This window comes from Hydra vulgaris, chromosome 05 (assembly GCF_038396675.1).
Source record: "Hydra vulgaris chromosome 05, alternate assembly HydraT2T_AEP".
Lineage (NCBI taxonomy): Eukaryota > Metazoa > Cnidaria > Hydrozoa > Anthoathecata > Hydridae > Hydra > Hydra vulgaris.
Genome location: NC_088924.1, coordinates 16,633,776 through 16,654,699, shown reverse-complemented (window position 1 = coordinate 16,654,699; position 20,924 = coordinate 16,633,776). Strand labels below are relative to the sequence as shown.

The 20,924-nt window shown below is 27.3% G+C and overlaps 1 protein-coding gene across 1 annotated transcript in view; it reads right to left on the bottom strand.

Moving 5' to 3' along the window:
• LOC136080633 (location of vulva defective 1-like) overlaps positions 1-20,924 on the bottom strand; it is a 205,367-nt gene that overhangs the window by 123,649 nt on the left and 60,794 nt on the right. Inside the window, exons 5-6 of the mRNA XM_065797535.1 lie at positions 20,184-20,402; positions 758-946 (exon numbers count right to left, since the gene is read on the bottom strand). The gene's annotated coding sequence lies outside the window, so the exon portion shown is untranslated. The remainder of the gene's footprint in view (positions 1-757; positions 947-20,183; positions 20,403-20,924) is intronic.

The following is a 20,924-nucleotide window of genomic DNA, read 5'->3' as shown; positions in this document are numbered from 1 at the left end:
AAAGATTCAAAAACATTGGTAGTTAGAGGAGTCAGCAGGTTTTTCAGCAGGCTGGAAAACAAGACTCTGATAAACACTTGTTGAATAGTTTTGAGACTCAACCTGTTTGACGGCTATATGAGGTAGAACGCAACTAGTGGAATCAAGAGACGATATTAATGAAAAACTCATAGCAAACAATTCAGTTTTGTCTTTAGGTGAGGTGACAAAGTCTAAACCATACAAGAGAGGTAGAATTACAGATTTGCCCTTATTATTGATATTATTAAAGATTTTCCAGAAGTCAAAAGAGCCTAATTTTTGTGGTACATATATTTATATATATATATATATATATATATATATATATATATATATATTTATATATATGTATATATATATATATATATATATATATATATATATATATATATATATATATATATATATATATATATATATATATATATATATATATATATATATATATATATATATATATATATATATATCAACCCTGAGAATTTAAAAAAATGAGGTCAGCAATAAATTGCCGATCTCAAACTTTTAGAGGTCTGAATCAAGTTGGCAAAAAATTTTGACACAAAGAGTTTACTATAAAACATAGAAATGAGGTTGGCGAACTTTTGCAGACCTCATTAAAGAAACTATTTTTTTCTAATATTAAAGGTTGGATGATTTTGTACAATGTTCCACAAATGCTTTGTGGAGTAAAATCAAATATAAATTTAATATAATTAAATGAATAAAATTTTACCTAACTTGTATTTACATATATATCCATATAATTTATCACAAGTATTGTCATTCCAACCATTTAGAGTTGTTTCCACGCAAGACTCATTTGCATTATTCAAATTGTTTGGTTCATCTAACTTCCAATCAGTAAACTGTAAATTTGTATTATCAGACCAAGCAAAATTTCTTTTTGATGAAATGCTTAGACCTTTCCAAATCATAAAATAAAGTATTAAACAATTGTATTATTAAAGAGTTAAATTAAATATTATTATATTAAAAAGTGGAGTAAGCATAAAAGTAATTAAACTTTAATAGTCTTTCGAAAACAAAAGAAAATTACTTAAATAACAAAAAATTAAAACTTTCACGCTGCAAATTTCTGCAAACTTGATTTATAAAACATTTTTTTGATGCGCTACTTGCTTTGAACAATAACACAACATTTGAAATAAATTAATTTTAATTTTGCAATTAAGTGACAAAAATATTTAGTTAAAACTTAAAACATTTTTAAGTTATGTCATGCCTTAATTAGTTGCACTTTTAAAATATACCTTTATTTCAAAAGGCAACCAAAGAGGTAACACAACATAGGGTTATGCTATATCTAAAATATACATATATTTATTATACATATGTTTTAAAGTTTGTATCAATTGAGATGTAGCATAACATAGAAAATGTTAAAATGGTCAACAAAAAATGTCACTTAATTGCAAATTGAAATTTTAAATATATTTATATATATGTAAATATATATATAATATATATATACCTCATTTTTCCTAATCACGAGGGTTATATATATATATATATATATATATATATATATATATATATATATATATATATATATATATATATATATATATATACAAATATATAAATATATATATATATATATATTCATGTTAATTCACCTCCACAAGGCCCAGAAGGCCACTCCAGACAAAGAGAACTTGGAATCTCTCACTTATGAAGTGAGTGCTCTACCACTACACCACTACCGCATTGTGATAAAGTAATCAATTTTTGTGATAAAGTAAATAATTGGGACAAAACTTTTGTACATTTAAGTATTAAATAAACAAATATATAAAAATAAATAAATATTTATCTAACTAAAATTACATTTTATCTTAAGTTCAAACAATGTTAGCAAAATTAATGAATATGCATGCAGATTCTTTTATATTTTTTATGCTATATTAAAGATATAATACTGGAGTTTAGAATTACTTGAATTACTCTTTACATAGAAGAAATTCTGAAGGAGAGATAATATTGATGTGTATTATAAAAATGTTACGTTTCAGTTGCATAAATAAGCACCGGAAAAGTTTGTTTAACTTTGTTGATTAAATTTAAATGAAGGCTGAATAAAAAATAAAAGGGGAGCTGCAGAAAAACAATTATCTAGTTCAGCAAAAAAATTAATAATTGCAATTGGTCTTGCCAGACAATATTCAATAATGGAAGCATTTCAAGCTAAACTCTATGAAGCCACAGATCCTAAACAAATAAAATTTTAATATAATCTTACTGTCACATTGTGCACAACAAACATTCCATTCAATCTAGTGTCAACTAATAGTTTCATTATATTTATCAAATCATGAAGCTCACAATCATAAACTCGACAAATTATTATCAAAAGTATGAAACTATATGAAACTGAACCTCCCTGATCTACATGAAAAAGTAAAGAAAGTGATCACTGATGATTTTAGCAAGGATGTTCCTACCCTAACAGGTGTATCATATACTACTGTCATATGGACATGCAGAAATAATGACTTTTACAGCGTTTTGTCATTACATCTCAAAAGACTTTCAGCTCAAATCATTTCTTGATGGAATGAGCCATTCAGAGAGGAAAGGCACACTGGACAAGCAACTGCAATCCAGCTTGATAGTCTAATTGAAGTCCTCTACCTTCGTCTAAAGGAGCAACAGACAGGCGGTGTGTCAATGAAAGAGGTTCAAATGTCATTTTAGCTGTTTAAAAAAGCTTGGAACTCCAAACAGAGATACACTATGTTGATCAAACTTTGAACTTAATTGTCAATAAGAGCATTGACAAATTTGACTTGATCAAAGAAACTGTCAAAAAATGCAGTAACTAAACAGTTCACACCCATTAAAGTAAAATAGCATGCATAAAAGTTAAAAAGACTTGTAAAAATAACTGTAAAAAGTCATCTTACCCTGCAAGACCAGATGAAACAGTCAGTTTATGTGTGTGAAATCAATGCAAGGCATCAAAAAAGCACTAAAACTCTTAATTGGTGATGGTCACACAATGGATGACAAAAATCCCAAATAATACACATTTCAGGATCATAAAAGAAATCTTATCAGTTCTTCAAAAATGGCTTTTCAGTGAAAATCTCTACTGACAAAATTTCTAAAGTTTGCATGATCATCCCAGGAATCTACAATCTTTACAGCTAAACAACATTCAGAGTTTGCTATAAAAAATCACAATGTGTATATCAGGCAGTTTGGATGGGCTCTCAATGAGCAAATCGTGAAGTACTATCCATATGATGGCATTGAGATAAACACTAATGCTGTTACTACATTACAAATCAAACTTCTCAATTTGTAAAAAATATTTGTTCTTACAAAAACTGCAACAAAAGTATTGATAAAACAGACAATCAAGTTAAGAAAGTTGAATCAACTTCTTGTCTTGACTTAACATCAAGCCAAAATGGTGTGATGACTTTGAGGTCGGATGACCTTGAGGTTTGATGATCTTGGTCTGATGGCCTTGTCTGATGAGCTTGTCAGGTGAGCAAGGTCTGATGACCTTGACTTCTCTGTAAAAGCATTGCAAACTATGACTCAGTCAGATACTGGTGGAAGATCTATAAACAAAAAATCATTTGACCATGATACTGAGCTTGATTGCTTTTTGGCAGCTCCTATGGCAAATTTAAATGCTGATCCGTTGCCATGGTAGAAGAACATGGCAAGCAACTATCCAAAGCTGGCTGTTGTTGTCAGGAAAATGTTTTGCATTATCTGGATCATCAGTGTTATCTGAGAGAGTTTTTTCTGGAGGTGGACTTGTCACTTGGACAAGATCAAATCTCAACACTACAAATATTGAGAAGTTGATTTACATAGCACAAAACTATCCACATGTAGAACATAAATTGAAAATTTAACGGAAAGTCAAAAAACTACAAAATTATTTCAAAAATAACTTTAATAAGGGTAAATTTCTTAGTAATAGTAGTTAACAGTTTTAAAATTTATTGTAAAAAATTTATTATCTGTATTCAATTTCTTTTCTCTCCCTCAAAAAAGATGCTAATGTTTGTATTAAGTAATACTTATTAATCATCTATAACTTTAGTGCAAGAAGTGTCATGTTTTTGGTTGAAGACATATTCCAAAACAAATACTCTATCAAAAAAAAAATCTATGATTAATGATACAAAAAAATACTATGAGTAATGGCCAAATAATAATGAATAATGGCCAATTATACACATAAATTAAACTAAGTTTACCTTCGTCTCTATTCGTTTATAGAATATTTATTTATTTAAATATATAAGAATATGTTAATTCGCTTATCAAATGTAACTATTTGTAAAACTTCGTTATACATATTTACATTCAGTCTTTGATTACAATTTTACAATTTTTACAACTTTAGAAGAATATTTGCCAAATTTCGGTACAAAAATTTTAATAAGTTACTATTTGCTATTTGCAAATCATTTATTGAAACACGTTAAGCCGGTGCTTATTCATTTATGTAATTATAATAACTGTGAGAAGCACTTGCAAGTAATATAATAGTTTTGATTTAATTGGATACTTTGCAATGAAAAATTTAAAAAGACATGTTTTTCTTCAGATTCTATAGTTATGTATAGGTATGAACTGGAATGTGTTGAAAATAAAATCCTGAGCGTTCCTTCTTTGTCCAAAATTGATATTTTCCAAACTCCACAGAATAGTGTTTAAAATATATTTCATTTTTATTATTTTAGCTATCTCTTGTTATAAATATATTCACATGAAACTCACATGAAATTTCTTTGTCTTTGTCTTAAAAATGTGGTCCTTAATTTAATATACAACAATACCTTAAATAATTTTACTAATAAAGCTCTTAAAGCAGCTGATGACTTGTTTAGAAATATTAACAGTTAAAATATGTATAATTTATTTTATAACTACAGCCTATGAAAATGATTGAAGAGGTTCGGAAAAGTGGAAGAGAGTTACTTATAGAGATTGGAAGGGTTACTCAGCTGACAATCAATGTCCAATTTGTTGTAAGATATCAGACAAGTGCTTAAGATTTTTAGTTTAAGAGATAATACTATTGAGCCAAATGAAAATTTCTGCATGGAAAAGTTAAATTTATTCTGCACAAAATGCTAAGAATCTTATTCTTTTCAAGGATTAAAATGTCAGAGCAAATAACCTCAACTGTTCTAAAGTTTCTAGTAGAGGCTGAAAACTTGTTACAATTATCCACTGGTAGATATTCATTTATTGGTTTATTTATTTATAATGACTTGCTGCAATATTTTATTTTAATTTTAGGAGAATCACTACTACCTGTAGTACTAAAATCTAAGCTCCAAACAAATAAAGTAGTCTCTACTGATACAATATTTGATATCAAGAAAAATAATGATCTGCCTAAAAATGTTACTCATGATATTCTTAGATATTTATTTTTAGAATATTTATTTTCAAAAAACTTTTAATAGTTAATATAACTCACATTGTTTACAATATGGGATTTACAACAAGGTGTTGAAAAGAATTTAATTGGTGCGATTATGATGTGTTCTGTAAAACTTTCCTTATGCTCTAGAAAAGTTTTATAGTTACAAAAAAATTGCTTTATTTTAAAATGGAAAGAAAGATGAACTTAAAAACTCAGTGTTAAAAGATGTTGCATAAATTAAAGATATCACCAGACTTCTTTGAGGAATGTTCTCTCTACATGGATTAGCTCCTATAGAAGCCATTGTTAGAGTTTGAATCTATGGAGGACAGTGCTCAATAAAATAAAAAAAATTAAAATTATTATTCAATTGTAATTAATTTTCAGGTAATAATGAATATTTTTGATGTGACAAAGTTAGAAATGAGAATTGTGCATAATTCTGGCTTTGGCATGTAGTGTCAAGGAGAATAAACATTATCTTAGAATGCTTATTAAATTAATTAATCTAAATCAGCTCTAATTTTTTATGGCTTCTGACCTAAAGCTCATAAACGTACTTCTTGGCATATCAGTAAGAGATTTTGCCTAATTTTAATAATTTTTAACAAGTATCTATTAAAACATTAAACCTAAGAATAACAAAACAATTTATCGTAGAGTCGTGGTGAAAAACATGCTTGTTGTTACTCTACTGGTACAATTATCGTATCATGACTTATGAACTTTTGCTTCTTTAAGTTCAGATTACTATCCGTATCAAGATGCAGGATATCCTTATAAGACTAAAATATAAGAAAACTATTCAATAATGCTATAAGAAACTATTCAATAATGCTATGCCCATATATGCCTTGTTTGCTAGAGGAAGATCCCAGAAAATTTATTTTTGATTTCACCCCTTCTCCGAAACTTCACATGTATGAGCATGTTGTAACAAAAATTGTTGACATTCTTATAGTCAATAAAGGCCTGAAATCCTTTTTCAACAAAAATACATTAATGTGGCATGTGTAAAATGGTGGTGGATACTATTGTAAAAATGTGTTTCACAAAACGTTAACACTTGGTTGGAAGTTCCGTATTATTAAATACCACCTTGTAGATTTTCTTAATAGAAATCGGAAACCTCTTGGACTTTTTTCAGAGCAAACATCCGAGGCTGTACATAAAAATTTAAACAAAAATATTGAAGGGCTATGCCGTTACAAAGACCAATAGAAACCAGGGAATGAAAATAAAAATAGCGTCTTCCCCTACTGCTCTATGAAAACTAATTAAATACATGCATATTTTAATTTATTTGTATAATATATATGATCTCATTGTTTAATTTGAAAAGAAAGTTGTTTTCTATGCATTTTATTTTACTTTAAAACTTGTAATGTATAGAACAAACCCAATAAAATAGTTCTAGTAGCACATTAGCCATAAAATTATCATTAAAATATTATTATGTAATAGATTAGGCACGTTTTAAAAATAAAATTGATGGATGATCATGTGGGTGTGATCATGTGGGTGTGATCTATGATATTTATTATAAGAGATAGCTCAAATAATAAAAATTATATTTTTAAACACTATTTTCTGGAATTCGAAAAATATCAATTTTGTACTAAAAAGGAATGCTTAGGATTCTGTTTTCAACACATTTTAGCTCTTACATATAAATATTAATAGAATCTGAATAAAAAACTCATGTCTTTTGAAATTCAACCTAAAACCCTTAGAATCAAGCAGTGGGTAATTATGTTGTCTGTCATTTCAATTGTTATTTTAATGTTATTTAGCATGCATATTTTATGATTCATGCTTCATTTGGTTTATTATTTGCCTTAAAGAAATTCAGTATTAAATAGGCTATTAAAAAAATATCAGACCAAGCGATATTTATTTAAGTTTAATTAATTTTATGCAAAATTTATTGACATTTTTCACATTATACAATTAATGAAAATGCAATAACAAAAAACTATTTTTTTATAGTAAAATGGTTGGAGATAAACGCCACTGGACTGCTGCTCAGATAAATTTAACTGTTGATCTAGTCAATCAGGGTAAAACTTATTGTCAGGTGCAGCAAGAGACTGGAATTCCTCATAATACAGTATCCTACATAATGAAGAAGTAAAATTTGATCAGAACAGCATCAAGTAGGCAGGCAGGGTTACAAAAAGAAGACTTTTAAGAATTTTGATAGAAACTTAATTATACAAGCCAAGAAAAACTGCTTAATGTGGATTAAAAATTTTAAGAAGCTGGAAAAAGATTCAACCAGAAGAAATGCGATCTTTAGTCATGTCAATGCCTAAATGTTTAGAAGCTGTAATCCAAGCAAAATGAGATCCTAGAAAGTATTTAAATATTATGTTATTTAATAATTTATTATGAATTAAAAAATGTGTTTGGTTGAATATTTTTTTGACTATAAAAAACAACTCAAGTTCCTTTCTTTCAAGACTGAAAACTTTGTGATTCATATTTTACACCAAAATAAACAAAATCTTTTTAAAAACATGTTATTTTAATATTATATATCTTAAGTTTACCAAAAAAAGTCATAAGTCACAATGTACAGCACTTTATTTAGAAAAAATATTTTCAAAATTGTTTGGTCAAAGATAATTTTTAAAATACTCTATAGGGGATATAAATAAATATGTTACATATATTATATATAAAAAAAACATTGAGAAAAAAAATTATAATAAAAAATGTTTGTAGAAACGCATATTTTTAATTCTTAGTTTAAAAATGTCATTTGCTAGTCTGATGTTTAAGGGTCTTGAGCTGCCCCTGAAAAAAAAATTTTTTGAAAAAAAAAAGTTGTTTTAAGGACCACCTTAATGTATGTGTTTATCTCTGCACGTACATGTTAAATCTGCTCACAAAATTTTCAAGTAGTCCTAAAGGAACAAAAGTGAAGGTAAAAGGTTAGAAAAACAAGAAGGCTATTTGATTAGTTTTCATTTGCCTATCTATTGTTGTGGATAAATAATAAAAACAAAAGAAGCAGTCTCTTATACAAGACGCTCCAACCAGATAGAATTTAACTCTAAACATGATAAAAAGTGTTTGCAGAAACAAACAGCCACTGAGGGATGTCCTCACCATACACAACACAAAGATTTTTATGTGAACATTAGCTGAAATGGATAAAATGAAAAGATTGGAAAAGGTACTGGAGTTCTCCAGATATAATTTATGCCATACATTTTTACCAACTGGTCTGATTGCATGTGAGAGAAAATTGATGTGTCTGTATGTGTATGTAAATATGAATATGAGAACATTTTTTGTGTGTATAAATGAATGCTAAACATTTGGGTTTACCTTTTCGCAGGTATGTAACTGAACTTCTGGGTGAAGAAAAATATGTTTCATGCTCTATGGTTCTACCTATTTTTTGCCAATCCTCACAGGTGATGGGGAGCTCAGATGATGACCCTGTCTATGTGGTCAAATTTAAGCCTAGATTCAGAACAGACCTGGAGACACGCAAGGATGCTAAGATTGCATATCTAAAGATTGCAACCGCATTTAAAAGCAACTAAAATGTATGCAACTTTTTTATCTCAGGAAAAGATACCTCAACACTTCGCTCAAATGAATGATGAGTTAAAAAATATTTCAATATGATTTAAAGCAAATATTCTATTAATTTTAAAAAGACAAAGTTTTTTTTGTTCCATCCTAAATAACATAGTATAAACTAAATAAATCCTAAATAATATAATAAACTAATTATTGAAAACATAGAAATTAGTCACAAAAAAGTAATAAAATTCCTTTGTATTCTCATCGAAAAAAATCTCACCCGGAATAAACATATAGCCTATATTAGCAATAAAGTCTTAAAAAGTATTGGAATTCTATAATCAAGGGATTTACTAAATAAAAATCATTTAAAACAAATATATTTTAGTTTTATACTAAGTTACTTGATTTACTTAAATTAAATATTGTATGAAGTAGAACTTCTAAGGGCAAACTAAAACACTTTATAAAAAGCAGAAACATGCTTTGAGAATAATGAATTTTAAAAATAAAAACAAACATGCAAAATCACTTTTTGAAAGTATGAATATTTATACCATATATGAGCTAAACATATTTAAAATTTTGTGTCTCATGTACAAAAGTAAATTTCAACAATGTCCTTCAATTATTCACAACCTCTATGAAGTAAAACCTAATTTTAAATATACTTTATTTATGCACAACAGGCATCTTAATTAAACTTTTAAGCAAAACTTTTTTTTAAAAAACAATTTAAAATTACATATCGTGCTCCTCATATTTGGAATAAAATCTTAGCAAAAAATAATATTATAACACATGTAGAAAATATAAATTGCTTTCAAAAATTAGTTAAAAAGAACATTTTAGAGTATACAAACCTTATTAATGATTTCTTTTAAATTAATTTTAGTATTTTTATTTTAATTACAACTTTGAAAGTTTTTTTTGTTCTTAATACTATTTATTTTATATAACACTCATTTTTAATTTTTTAAATGTTTATTTTTAACATTATTGTGAAAAACTTTATATTGTGAAAACATGAATGGTACACAGCAATGTTGCAGTATAGAAAAAATTTCGTATAACATAAGTACGCTCTCATCTCAAATTCTTTGCTTCAAGTTGGAACCCAAATACAATTAAAGATACAAAGATATCTTGGAGAGAGTCCATAGATGCATCACTAAGATAGCTCATTGTATAAAGCATCTACCTTACGAATATTGACCATGCAATTTATTCCTTACCACGCTTAAATAAAGACACTGTAGAGACTTAACATAGATCTTCAAAATTAAATCTGGTAAAGAAACTGTTAACTAGCACCACACTCCTATCCATTCTGGCCTCACCATGATCATGTTTGTAATGGTATCTGTATTTACATATCTTTAAAACTTAATTAGCTAAGCCAAATTTCAAACAACTCAACAAAAAAATCTGAAGGGAAGACACAAATGTGGTTAAACAGATATTATAATTTGGAGCATGTCTGAAGAGAATTAAATATATATAATAAATGTAAATAAAATAGAACAATAAAAATAAAATAAAACAGTATATTATAAATGCGAATAATATTTATAATAATAATATAGAGCAATTTTTATTATTATAAATGTGATATATATAAATAATTATAAATGTGATACATACATATTATTATAAATATGATATATATAAATTATTCTCTTATTGTGAGGCATTAATAAATATAGTAATAATAATAGATAAATGTGGTATGTGTGCTGGCTCTGTTTGAAGAGGCTACTTGTGAAGTTAGCTATGAAACAGCACATATATCACTGGTTATCCCTATTGTAACAGCTTTGCGGAACCTATTGAATTAGGAAGGCAATGATGCAGGTGTAAACTCAATAAAGTCAATTCTACTCAAGTTATTGGATGAGCATTATAAAAGCATTGAGGAAAAATCTCTTTATAGAGTGGCAAGACTGGTTGATCAATGATTTAAAACTAAATTCTTCTCATCACAGGGAACACTGGCAGCTCCAAAAGCAGCAGTTCTGCTTGCATTCAATAAAGTTAAAGTGCAGAGGACATCAATGCAAGATGGGACGCAATCTTGTGTTGATATCCTCTGCACATGAACAACAATTACAGCAGACATTGACACTCAGCTAAGCTAGTATCTGACAGAACCAGAAATAAATAGACTCACTGATCCACTTGAGTTGGGGACATGTTGCAACAATTGATCTGGTGACAGTAGCTTGCGTTTATTTGGGTGCCCCACCAAAAAGTGTACCATCAGAACGTTTGTTCAGTGTTGCTGTGAAGGTATTCAATGATCATCTTAGTTCACTCCTGCCACATAATGCAGCTCACTTAATATTTTTAAAGTACAATTCGAAACTTTATCAGTTATTTTGTTATGTAGTGTCATGCTATATGAAATTGTGTCCTTCTATTTTAATAACAACAATGAAGTTTAACAGAAAACTGTTGTCACTTGGTACCAAGTAGGGATGAAAAGGATATTTTATGTAATTTTGTTTTGAAATCCGGCTCCAGCCAAATTTTTTAGTAGAAATCCTTCACATTTGGCTCCTGCCAGATTTGGAGAAATTAAGTCTGGCACAGCTCTAATTTATGGTTATTAAACACTTATGCATTGTATTTGAATAGCTATTGTCTATATATAATACAAAATACTACATAGAAAATAACTATTCAAATACAAAGCATAAGCACTAAATAATCTTTTTTTTACTATTACTTTGATTTTCATTTTGATTTAAAAATTAACCGTTATGTTTATTTATCTCATATAAATGGTTAAAAATGTTCATAGCATTTTAAAAAACCTTTCAAATAAAAGAGATAATAATTAACTAACTGGAGTGCTTAATACATGGATAGGGACATTTATTAGTTTGCAGAGATTTTCTTACCGACCCCAAGCATAATAAGAACCCTTAATTATTTATTGTTATATACAAAAAAATTATATCTCAAAAACAAAAATAAAATTGACGTAAACCACTCCTAAAAATTGAATAATACGTATAAAAGCAAAAAGTTTCAAAAGCTTTAAAAATTGTCGAGCTATAAGAAAATATTTTAAATCTTAATCTAACAAAATTGAGCCTTTGACCACAAGTCACATCAGAATTAAATTGTTTTATGTATGTTCTGTAAAAAACTTGAATTTGAACAAGGGTTGAATTAGTCGATCATAATTTGCAAAATCTGGAAAAATATCTGGTCTTCAAAATTTTAGATAATGCAAAACCGTGTACTTTGTATAAAGAACCGTTAAATTTATTAAGAAAGTTATAAAAACAAGTTATAAAAATAGCAACAAAAAAAAACTTATGACTATCAAAGTAACAACACTCTAGTCACTAACTGCATTATAAAAGTAATAACACCATAATAATGTCATTACTTTTAAAACGCACTTACAACTTTTACAATTCATTCTTTGTTCAAACAATATAAGTAGTCTCAAATTTTAATTGAAGTAGAAAAGCATTCAGACAAATCATAGGGGATATTCAAATAATACTAAAAACTTCAGGAACTTAAATACCTGCCTTTTAAGAAATGATATGCATTTCTAAAATGTTACTAACGGTCTGTAAAAACCCGCGTAAATTTTAAAATCAACCAATAAAAATTTTTAATAGTTGATTTTAAATTCGTAAAAGCTGAATATCTGGCAACCCTAATCCTGATGCACCTTTTCAATGGGACATTTAGGATACAGAATCAAAAAGATCCATGGTACTTATACTCAACTTCACTCCACAACAATCAACTAGGTCTAACATCAAAACCAATTGCTTACCAACCATCTGCATCAATAAAATAGTTTTTCACTTTAACAAAATCAAGATTTTTAAACAATTTCTTGCAGTTACTAACATTGAAATTGCCTGTCTAATTGATTCTTGGGTATCAGTTAGGGTTGTGGTGCTATTATAATCATAAACAAAAAATATGCAGATAAAATAGAACAAGTAAAACTAATGACCTACTAAGCATCTAGTTTGGTGCCTAAACAAGAAGTTAAACTAACAATTGCTTGTGTATACCCAAGATACCTCCCCCAAGGATACTCCTTCTGTCTAGTAATATCTGCCTATATCCTTCTGTCTAGTAATATCTGCCTATATCATCTTAAATAAAGCTTCTAAATGCTACTTTTCAAACACATTTCCAAGCTTTTTCAATTCAGATAATCTTGTCATATTTTGTCAGCCTCCTCTCAAAATCTATAAAGACCCGGTTTCCCGCATGGTTGCTTACTGGTCAGTTAGAATTACTGATTCTGTTGCATTTATATAAAACTTTAGTTGACTAACCGTATAAATACAAGTTGCTTGCACCAGTTTATATTATTCTGTTTTTTCTGCTAATCATACCAGCCAACCTCTATGAACAATAAAGCTTGTTAAACCCTCACCTTAAATGATATTGTTAATTCAAAAAATTTTAAATACGTCCCAACAACTTTTTTTCTCTGAGAACTACAAGAAGCGGAAAGTACTTTAAAATTGAGTCAGTAAATTAACATGATAAAATGAAACCACTTCATATAAAACAGTTACATACCTGACCAATGGAAATCAGCATACATAACAAAACTCCTAAAATATTTAACCCACTCTTATATACTGATTACAGTCTTTTGCCATATCATTCACTTAACTCAATGTTTTTGAATGCATCACAAATGTTTATCATCACACCTCTATTGTTATTTTCATATTTTTACAATATTTTGCTAATTTTTAAAATAATTATAACTTATTTTAATAATTTTTTTAAAATTTAAAAAATTTTAATACCATACCCAGTAATGCCCAGTTAAGTTTTTTTTAAGCTGTTCTTTAATGAAATCATTTGCTTCTTTATTGCCTATACTTAACAATTTTCCACCAGAATTTTTACACGATAAAAATGATTGTATATATATATATATATATATATACATATAGATATATATATATATATATATATATATATATATATATATATATATATATATATATATATATATATATATATATATATATATATATATACATATATATATATATATGTAAATATATACTACATATATATATATATATATATATAAATATATATATATATATATTTATATATATATATATACTACATTTAAATATATATATATGTACTACATATATATATATATATATATATATATATATATAAATATATATATATATATATATATATATGTACTACATATATATATATATATATATACATATATATATATATATATATATATATATTTATATATTTGTACATATATATATATGTAAATATCTATATATATATATATATATCTATATATATATATATATATGTCTATATATATATATATATATATATATATATATATATATATATATATATATATATATATATATATATATCTATATATATATATATATATATATCTATATATATATATATATATATCTATATATATATATATATATATATATATATATATATATATATATATATATATATATATATATATATATATAAATAAGTAAATAAGTAAGTTTAATTTTGCTGTGAGCATATATTCAGCAAGAGTGCTCAATGAATGATATTAGAGCTATATATTTGATTTTTTGACGAGATTAAATAAGAATAACTACATGATTTTTACTACTAAAAGTTTCATGCGTTTAGCAATCATCAGGTAAAAAATATATTGTTTTTTTCGTTAAAAAATATACTCAATAAACATCGTGGCGTTCAAAAACAATTACTATTTGCGAGCATGGTTTGGTTTTTTAATCTTTGGGCTTGGGTTGTCAAGCAAGAACTTGTTTTCGTGACGACACTTAGATATAATTTCTGTTTTTTTATTTAATAATTTTTGCGTACCTTTGTATGATATTATGCAAAGTTTTTCATGAAGGCAAAGCAAGCATTTTTTTGTTATGTTGCTGTAGGTGGGGACTTGTTTAATTATTGACCAAGTTAATTTAACTTAAAAATAACACCAAAATTTACTTCAGACTCAGATAAGCTTCAATTAGATTTAAATGCTATCACAGAATGATCTGAAAAATGGTACATGAAGCTAAACTACAAAAAACGCAAAGTGACCCATATGGGAAATGCAAAGTGATCCATAAGTAGAGACGCAAAACTATGGAAGAAATTAGACACAGTGTATATTAGGCCACATTTAGAATTTGCTACTCCAGCCTGTAATAATTATTCAAAATTTGCAATACAACGCACTGAATGTATCATAAAGAGAGCTACAAAAGTACCTCACAGCCTAAAAAAATTTAGACACTATAACAACCAGAAGAACTCATTTCGACTGCATTCAATATTTTAAATTTGAAAATAAAATTGATCGAGTAACTTGACAAGTTGAACCATTGACAGTAGTACTTAAGTATGGTCACCGTTAACGCATACGTAGGGAAATAACAGTTAACTGTGAAATACGTCAAAACTTTTTTACAAACAGAGTAGCGAATTTGTGGAACAATCTTCCTAATGGTGTTGTTCAGTAAACTTCGGTCAATCTTTTTAAAACTCATTACAATAGATTTTTAGATAAAAACCACTAACTTATTTAAAACGCTTAATGTAATTACCTGCTTATACTGCATATAGCAGAGCTTGTATTCATGCTCTGTTCCAGTAGTTATCTCCTTGCAGTAAATATATACTATACTATACTATACTATACTATACTATACTATACTATACTATACTATACTATACTATACTATACTATATATATATATATATATATATATATATATATATATATATATATATATATATATATATATATATATATATATATATATATATATATATATATATATATATATATATATATATATATATATATATATATATATATGTAAATTATGTTAGTGCATTTTACAAATAGAGTGCTAAATGTTCTTAAAGAACAGAGCAATAATAAATTAGTAAAAAACTAGTATATATATATATAAAAATAGTATATATATATATATATATATATATATATATATATATATATATATATATATTTATATGTATATATATATATATACATATAATTATATATGTGTGTGTGTGCGTCATTCTCCTGAAGAGTAACATTTTTAATAGTTAATTTTATAAAGATTAAATATTAAATTTTTTAAACCAAATTTTTTGTGGTTATAGCTTTGAGTATATTTAATCATTTGAAAGTATTCACACAACTTGTTAAATATCAGTTTACTAAAACAAAATTAAAAACTTATAGCGTAATCCACAGACGTGACATTAAGAGTAATATCACTTATCCTGTAACAGCTATAAGTGTTGTTCAAGTAATTTTCAAAAATAATAATTATCTGTAATCAATAGTTTTTATTAGCTAACATAAAATAGTATATGGTACAAGTTTTTAAAATTTTTATAGTGATATTAGTACGTAAATTAGCAAACGTTTTTTGTAATGGTAAATCTTGTGGAAAACTGTATTGCCCCCTGTTGTTGAGGTTTAGCTGGCACAATATAAACACTACATCGCCTTTATCGATGACAGAGATGTCATCTTTCTCCAGAAACGTGAAAAATTGCTGGCCAGATCTTCTCAAAAAATTTATGACAAACTCATTTCCATCTGCAACTAAAACTAGAATTAACCCAACATAGTATTTGACAATTTTTTTGGAAAATTTTGAAATAAAAAAAAAAGTTTGAAACTTCACAATCACAAAGTCATTCATTTTAATAGACAAGCTGTCTTCCTCACTATTGCCGTAAACACTGTGATAACTTAGTCTTGTCCTTTTTCTTTTTACATTTACTTGGGCCTTGGTTTTCTTGTGCCAAACCTTTGGATATTGTTCCTTCAGCAAGGGCTTTTTAAGAAATTCCTTTACATACTTTACCATCCTTGAAAAGGATGGTAAAGTATGTAAAGGATTACTTTTCAAGGATCGTTGACCTGGTAAAGTATGTTAAGGAATTTCTTAAAACAGAAGCAAATAAAATTATTTGTAAAAAAAAAATTACAAAATTAAATAACAGTTAAATAAGGTTTTTGATGCACAACTTATTTCAATATTTTATGAAAATACAAGGCTCGCTGAAAAACTAAACATTAATGTTCAAACATTCTTGATGGCTAAGCACGTAGAACATTTAAGCAATGTAAAAGTTTGCATTATTCAATATGAGACAATTTAAATTTATACAATTTAAAAGGATACAAGGATGAAAATCTGTCAAAGATTCAGTAGGGATTAGTACTTCTCCAATACTATAGTGATTGCATTTTGTACCATTGTCACATTCAGTGCATGTCAGCCTTCTCATATACAACGTTTCTTTTTTAGTGGAACTCCAAAACACCTCATGAACTTGTAAAGTCCCCTTGAAAGTTGTTAGGTTTTTGGGTACACATTTCTCATAGAGATTGAAATCTGTTTTTTTAATAGAATAGATGGTTATACTTGGACACTTTTCTTTTATTTCTTCAACCAAACAATTAATATCGGGAATATCTTTCCTTTGTCCTATTATTCTGTCTGTCGTTCTTTTGATACATCCCCCTATTCCATCAGGGGCACCTTTTCTGTGAAATGCCATCTCATTGTTTTAGCTCCAAACTCTTTTTGAAAAAAAAGTACCTAGCAAATAGAACATGGACTTGTTTTAGTTCTGTTGAGAAGTACTTTCGATAAGAAAATGAACTGTTTCAATGATAGACAGCTTTTTTTTCAAGTCATTAATAACAGGCTTTAAATGCACAGACCCAACAAAGTCGTGTTGCCTGTTATCTGAAAATGTACAGTAAGATTTGGCCTTTATTTTGTTTTCAGAAATACTGTAATAGTACGCCACAACTGCATGGATTGACACTTGGTTTCTTGATCCACCAAAATGGAGTGATTGATTTTCTTTTGAGTATTTGCAATTGTAATTTTCTGAAAAATCACGATGAATGAAAATATCTCTAGGCCCCAAGTTATTTTTTATTTCTGATGTAGCTTTGTACTGGTGTTTTATATTGCATACATGCCTCATAAACTTTTCAAACATGTTATTAATAAAATGTAAAAATAGCTGTTTTTTAGTTAATGTTAACTCTTCTTTTACAGTTTTGAAACATGTCTTCATTTTACCTTTTACCAAAACTTCAACTCTTTTTTTAGACCATTGGGGAAAAGTTGCTTGTTCATTCTCAAATTCTTTACAAACTGTTTTTTTGTTTAAACAGCATACTCCACATTTTCTTTCTAGGCACAATTCTCTCAGCTCGCCATCACATGTTATACTTTTTAGCAAGTCAGTGGGATATTTATATGCCAACATCTTTAAAGTATACAACTTTTCAAGAACAAAAGCAAAATTCTCATGGTCAATACAAAGACAAGTATCTCGTTTACGGAGGTCTGATTGAACTACCCAAAAGGCTCTCAATTTACTAAATGTGCTATAAGATGTTGAATTGAACTCATTTGTTTGTTTAAAGTCATTATACAAAGTTAACATTGTATCATTCAATAGTCTTTTCTGTTTTTTCAGTTTGTTTCTTGTTATTTTTTCTTTTTTCCTAGCAGTAAGCCTATTTGAACTATCTTTTTCTAAAAAGTTTTGTACTTCCATATTAAGTTTTCATTGCTTCAGTATATTTGAGAGTTGATGTGTATGGCATGGATTGCGGGGTAAGAGATATCTAGAAGTAAGATTGTTGAGGCTTCTTTAAAGTATGTACTTTTTTATTATTTTTTTGCCTAATACCCTAGCAAAAACCTTTTTTTGTTAATGCATCTCTCAGTAGAAAAATTTGATTGTATTTGTGTCTTTAACACTTCGCTAAAAAGCAAGCTTTTCTTTACTTCCTTTGAGCATTTTGTACCACTAGTCATTTTTTTAACCACCTTTCGAGGAGTATTATCTTTTGCAGACTGCAGTCTGTAGAATTTTGTCGATAGGAATATTTACAATTGGACTTTCAGGTGGTGTTGACAAATATTCAATTAGTTGTTGTCTTTTCTTTTTTATTTCTTGACTTCTTTTGGTCCTTTCTTTTTCCTTTTCTTACTGATCTTTTATCCCTTTCTGAAAGTTCATGAATTTTCTTCCGTGTTGATTTTTTTCTTTTTCTATCTTTTTGTTTTTGTTCTTCATACTTTTCTGGGCTTCAGCTTTCATCTTCTCCCTCTCTTTTCTCATACTTAGTTTTTTCAATTCTCTAGTTTTTTCTATCTTTCCCATCTTTGTAATCTATCTGGCTAGAAACATTTATCTTTTCTCTAATAATTAATTGGCTAAATGAGCAAAGTTTTAAAATATTAAAAATAGTATAAATAGACATTAAAAAATCCATATACAAGTAAAGTTGTTATTTGTTGTCACATCCGTTCCACTGGTGTCATGTCTATTGCTTCCTGTATTTCACAGATGTGACATCCACAGACGTGACAGATTAAAGGAAAAAGCCTAAAAGGGGTGCTATGTTTTGAGGCAAGGACTCTGTTCCCCCTTGGAGTAAGCATGTCCAGGTAATATCTAGTAATTAGAATTATTGCTTTTAAAAAAATAAATTTATATACTCTATAAATGTTTACCACAGATGTGACACACTAAGACTAACAAACTCAACTTTTAAAGCTTCAACGCTTATTAACACAAAACAACTCCACCAAACCTTCCTTCAATTTTACTCATTAATAAAAATGTCCTACAGCTTTTTTTTGATGTTAACAACTCTATCTACAGACATGACACTTGAGCTGGTGACATGACCTTCAATCACATTAAAGTTACTTTGAGAATATGTTTTGAGGAAAATAATATGTCAACTCTAATTTTAATGTATTTTTAATTATTTATTATGCATTAAAAAAAAAAGTAAAGTACTTCTATCAAGAATTAAACTACTTGGGATTAGCAAAAGGTCTCGATGGTGACATTCCACGGGCATGACTTGTCACAGTCTGTGGAACATAATTTATTCACTGAAAATACTATTTTGGATTGGGTTAGATTAGTTTAACATAGTATGAGCTGTAAATTTATTATTTGTACCCGTTAAAAATAAAAATAGTATATTATTATTTTTAATGGTATTATTTTTAAGTGTATTATTTTCTGCATAACTTTAAAATATTTTGCTTGTTTTTACAAAAAATAAAATTTATTTTTATAATGAATAAAAATTTGAAAAAAAAAATACCGATCCAGTAATGCCCAGTAACATCATTCTTAAGCTGTTCTTTAATAAATGCATTTTCTTCTATACTGGCTATACTTAACAATTCTCCACCATAATTTTTACACAACAAAAAGGAGTCATACCAACTTTTTCCCTGGACTTCTCCACCTGCATTTTGGAAAAAATAACAATATGCTTCATTTTGTATCCAACCATCAAAACAATTATCATCGTTAGTTTCTAAAAAGTAAAAGTTAAAAAAATTAATTTTTTAATAATATTTATACTTCAAAAAACTACAGTAAAACAAAAAAATTTCATAATGCTTATGGTTGAGTTAAATTCTTATGTGACAGCATAATAACTGAATGAATTAAGCAAATTTAGTAAATAAAGATATAAAACAAAGTCAATTTTATCTTAGAGATAATGGTACACAAAATAAAATAGGTTTCAACAAATTTTATAAATAGGAAAGCTATTAATACAACAGATTACAATATATTATCTCTGTATGCATAAACTTGTAATTTTGCATGCAGGATATTTTAAACTTGAGTTTTCTTAGTTTTAAGTTACTTTTGCTGTGTCTTCGTGAACATAGTTAGCAAATAACTGAAAAGTTACACAAATACTCTTTATATATAAACTTAAATAATGCTTTATATTAACCCTTTGATAAAATACTAGAAATCACCAGCCCTTAAAGTACTCTTTTGAATTATTATAGTCAAAAAAATTTAATTTTTAAATGCAACTTTA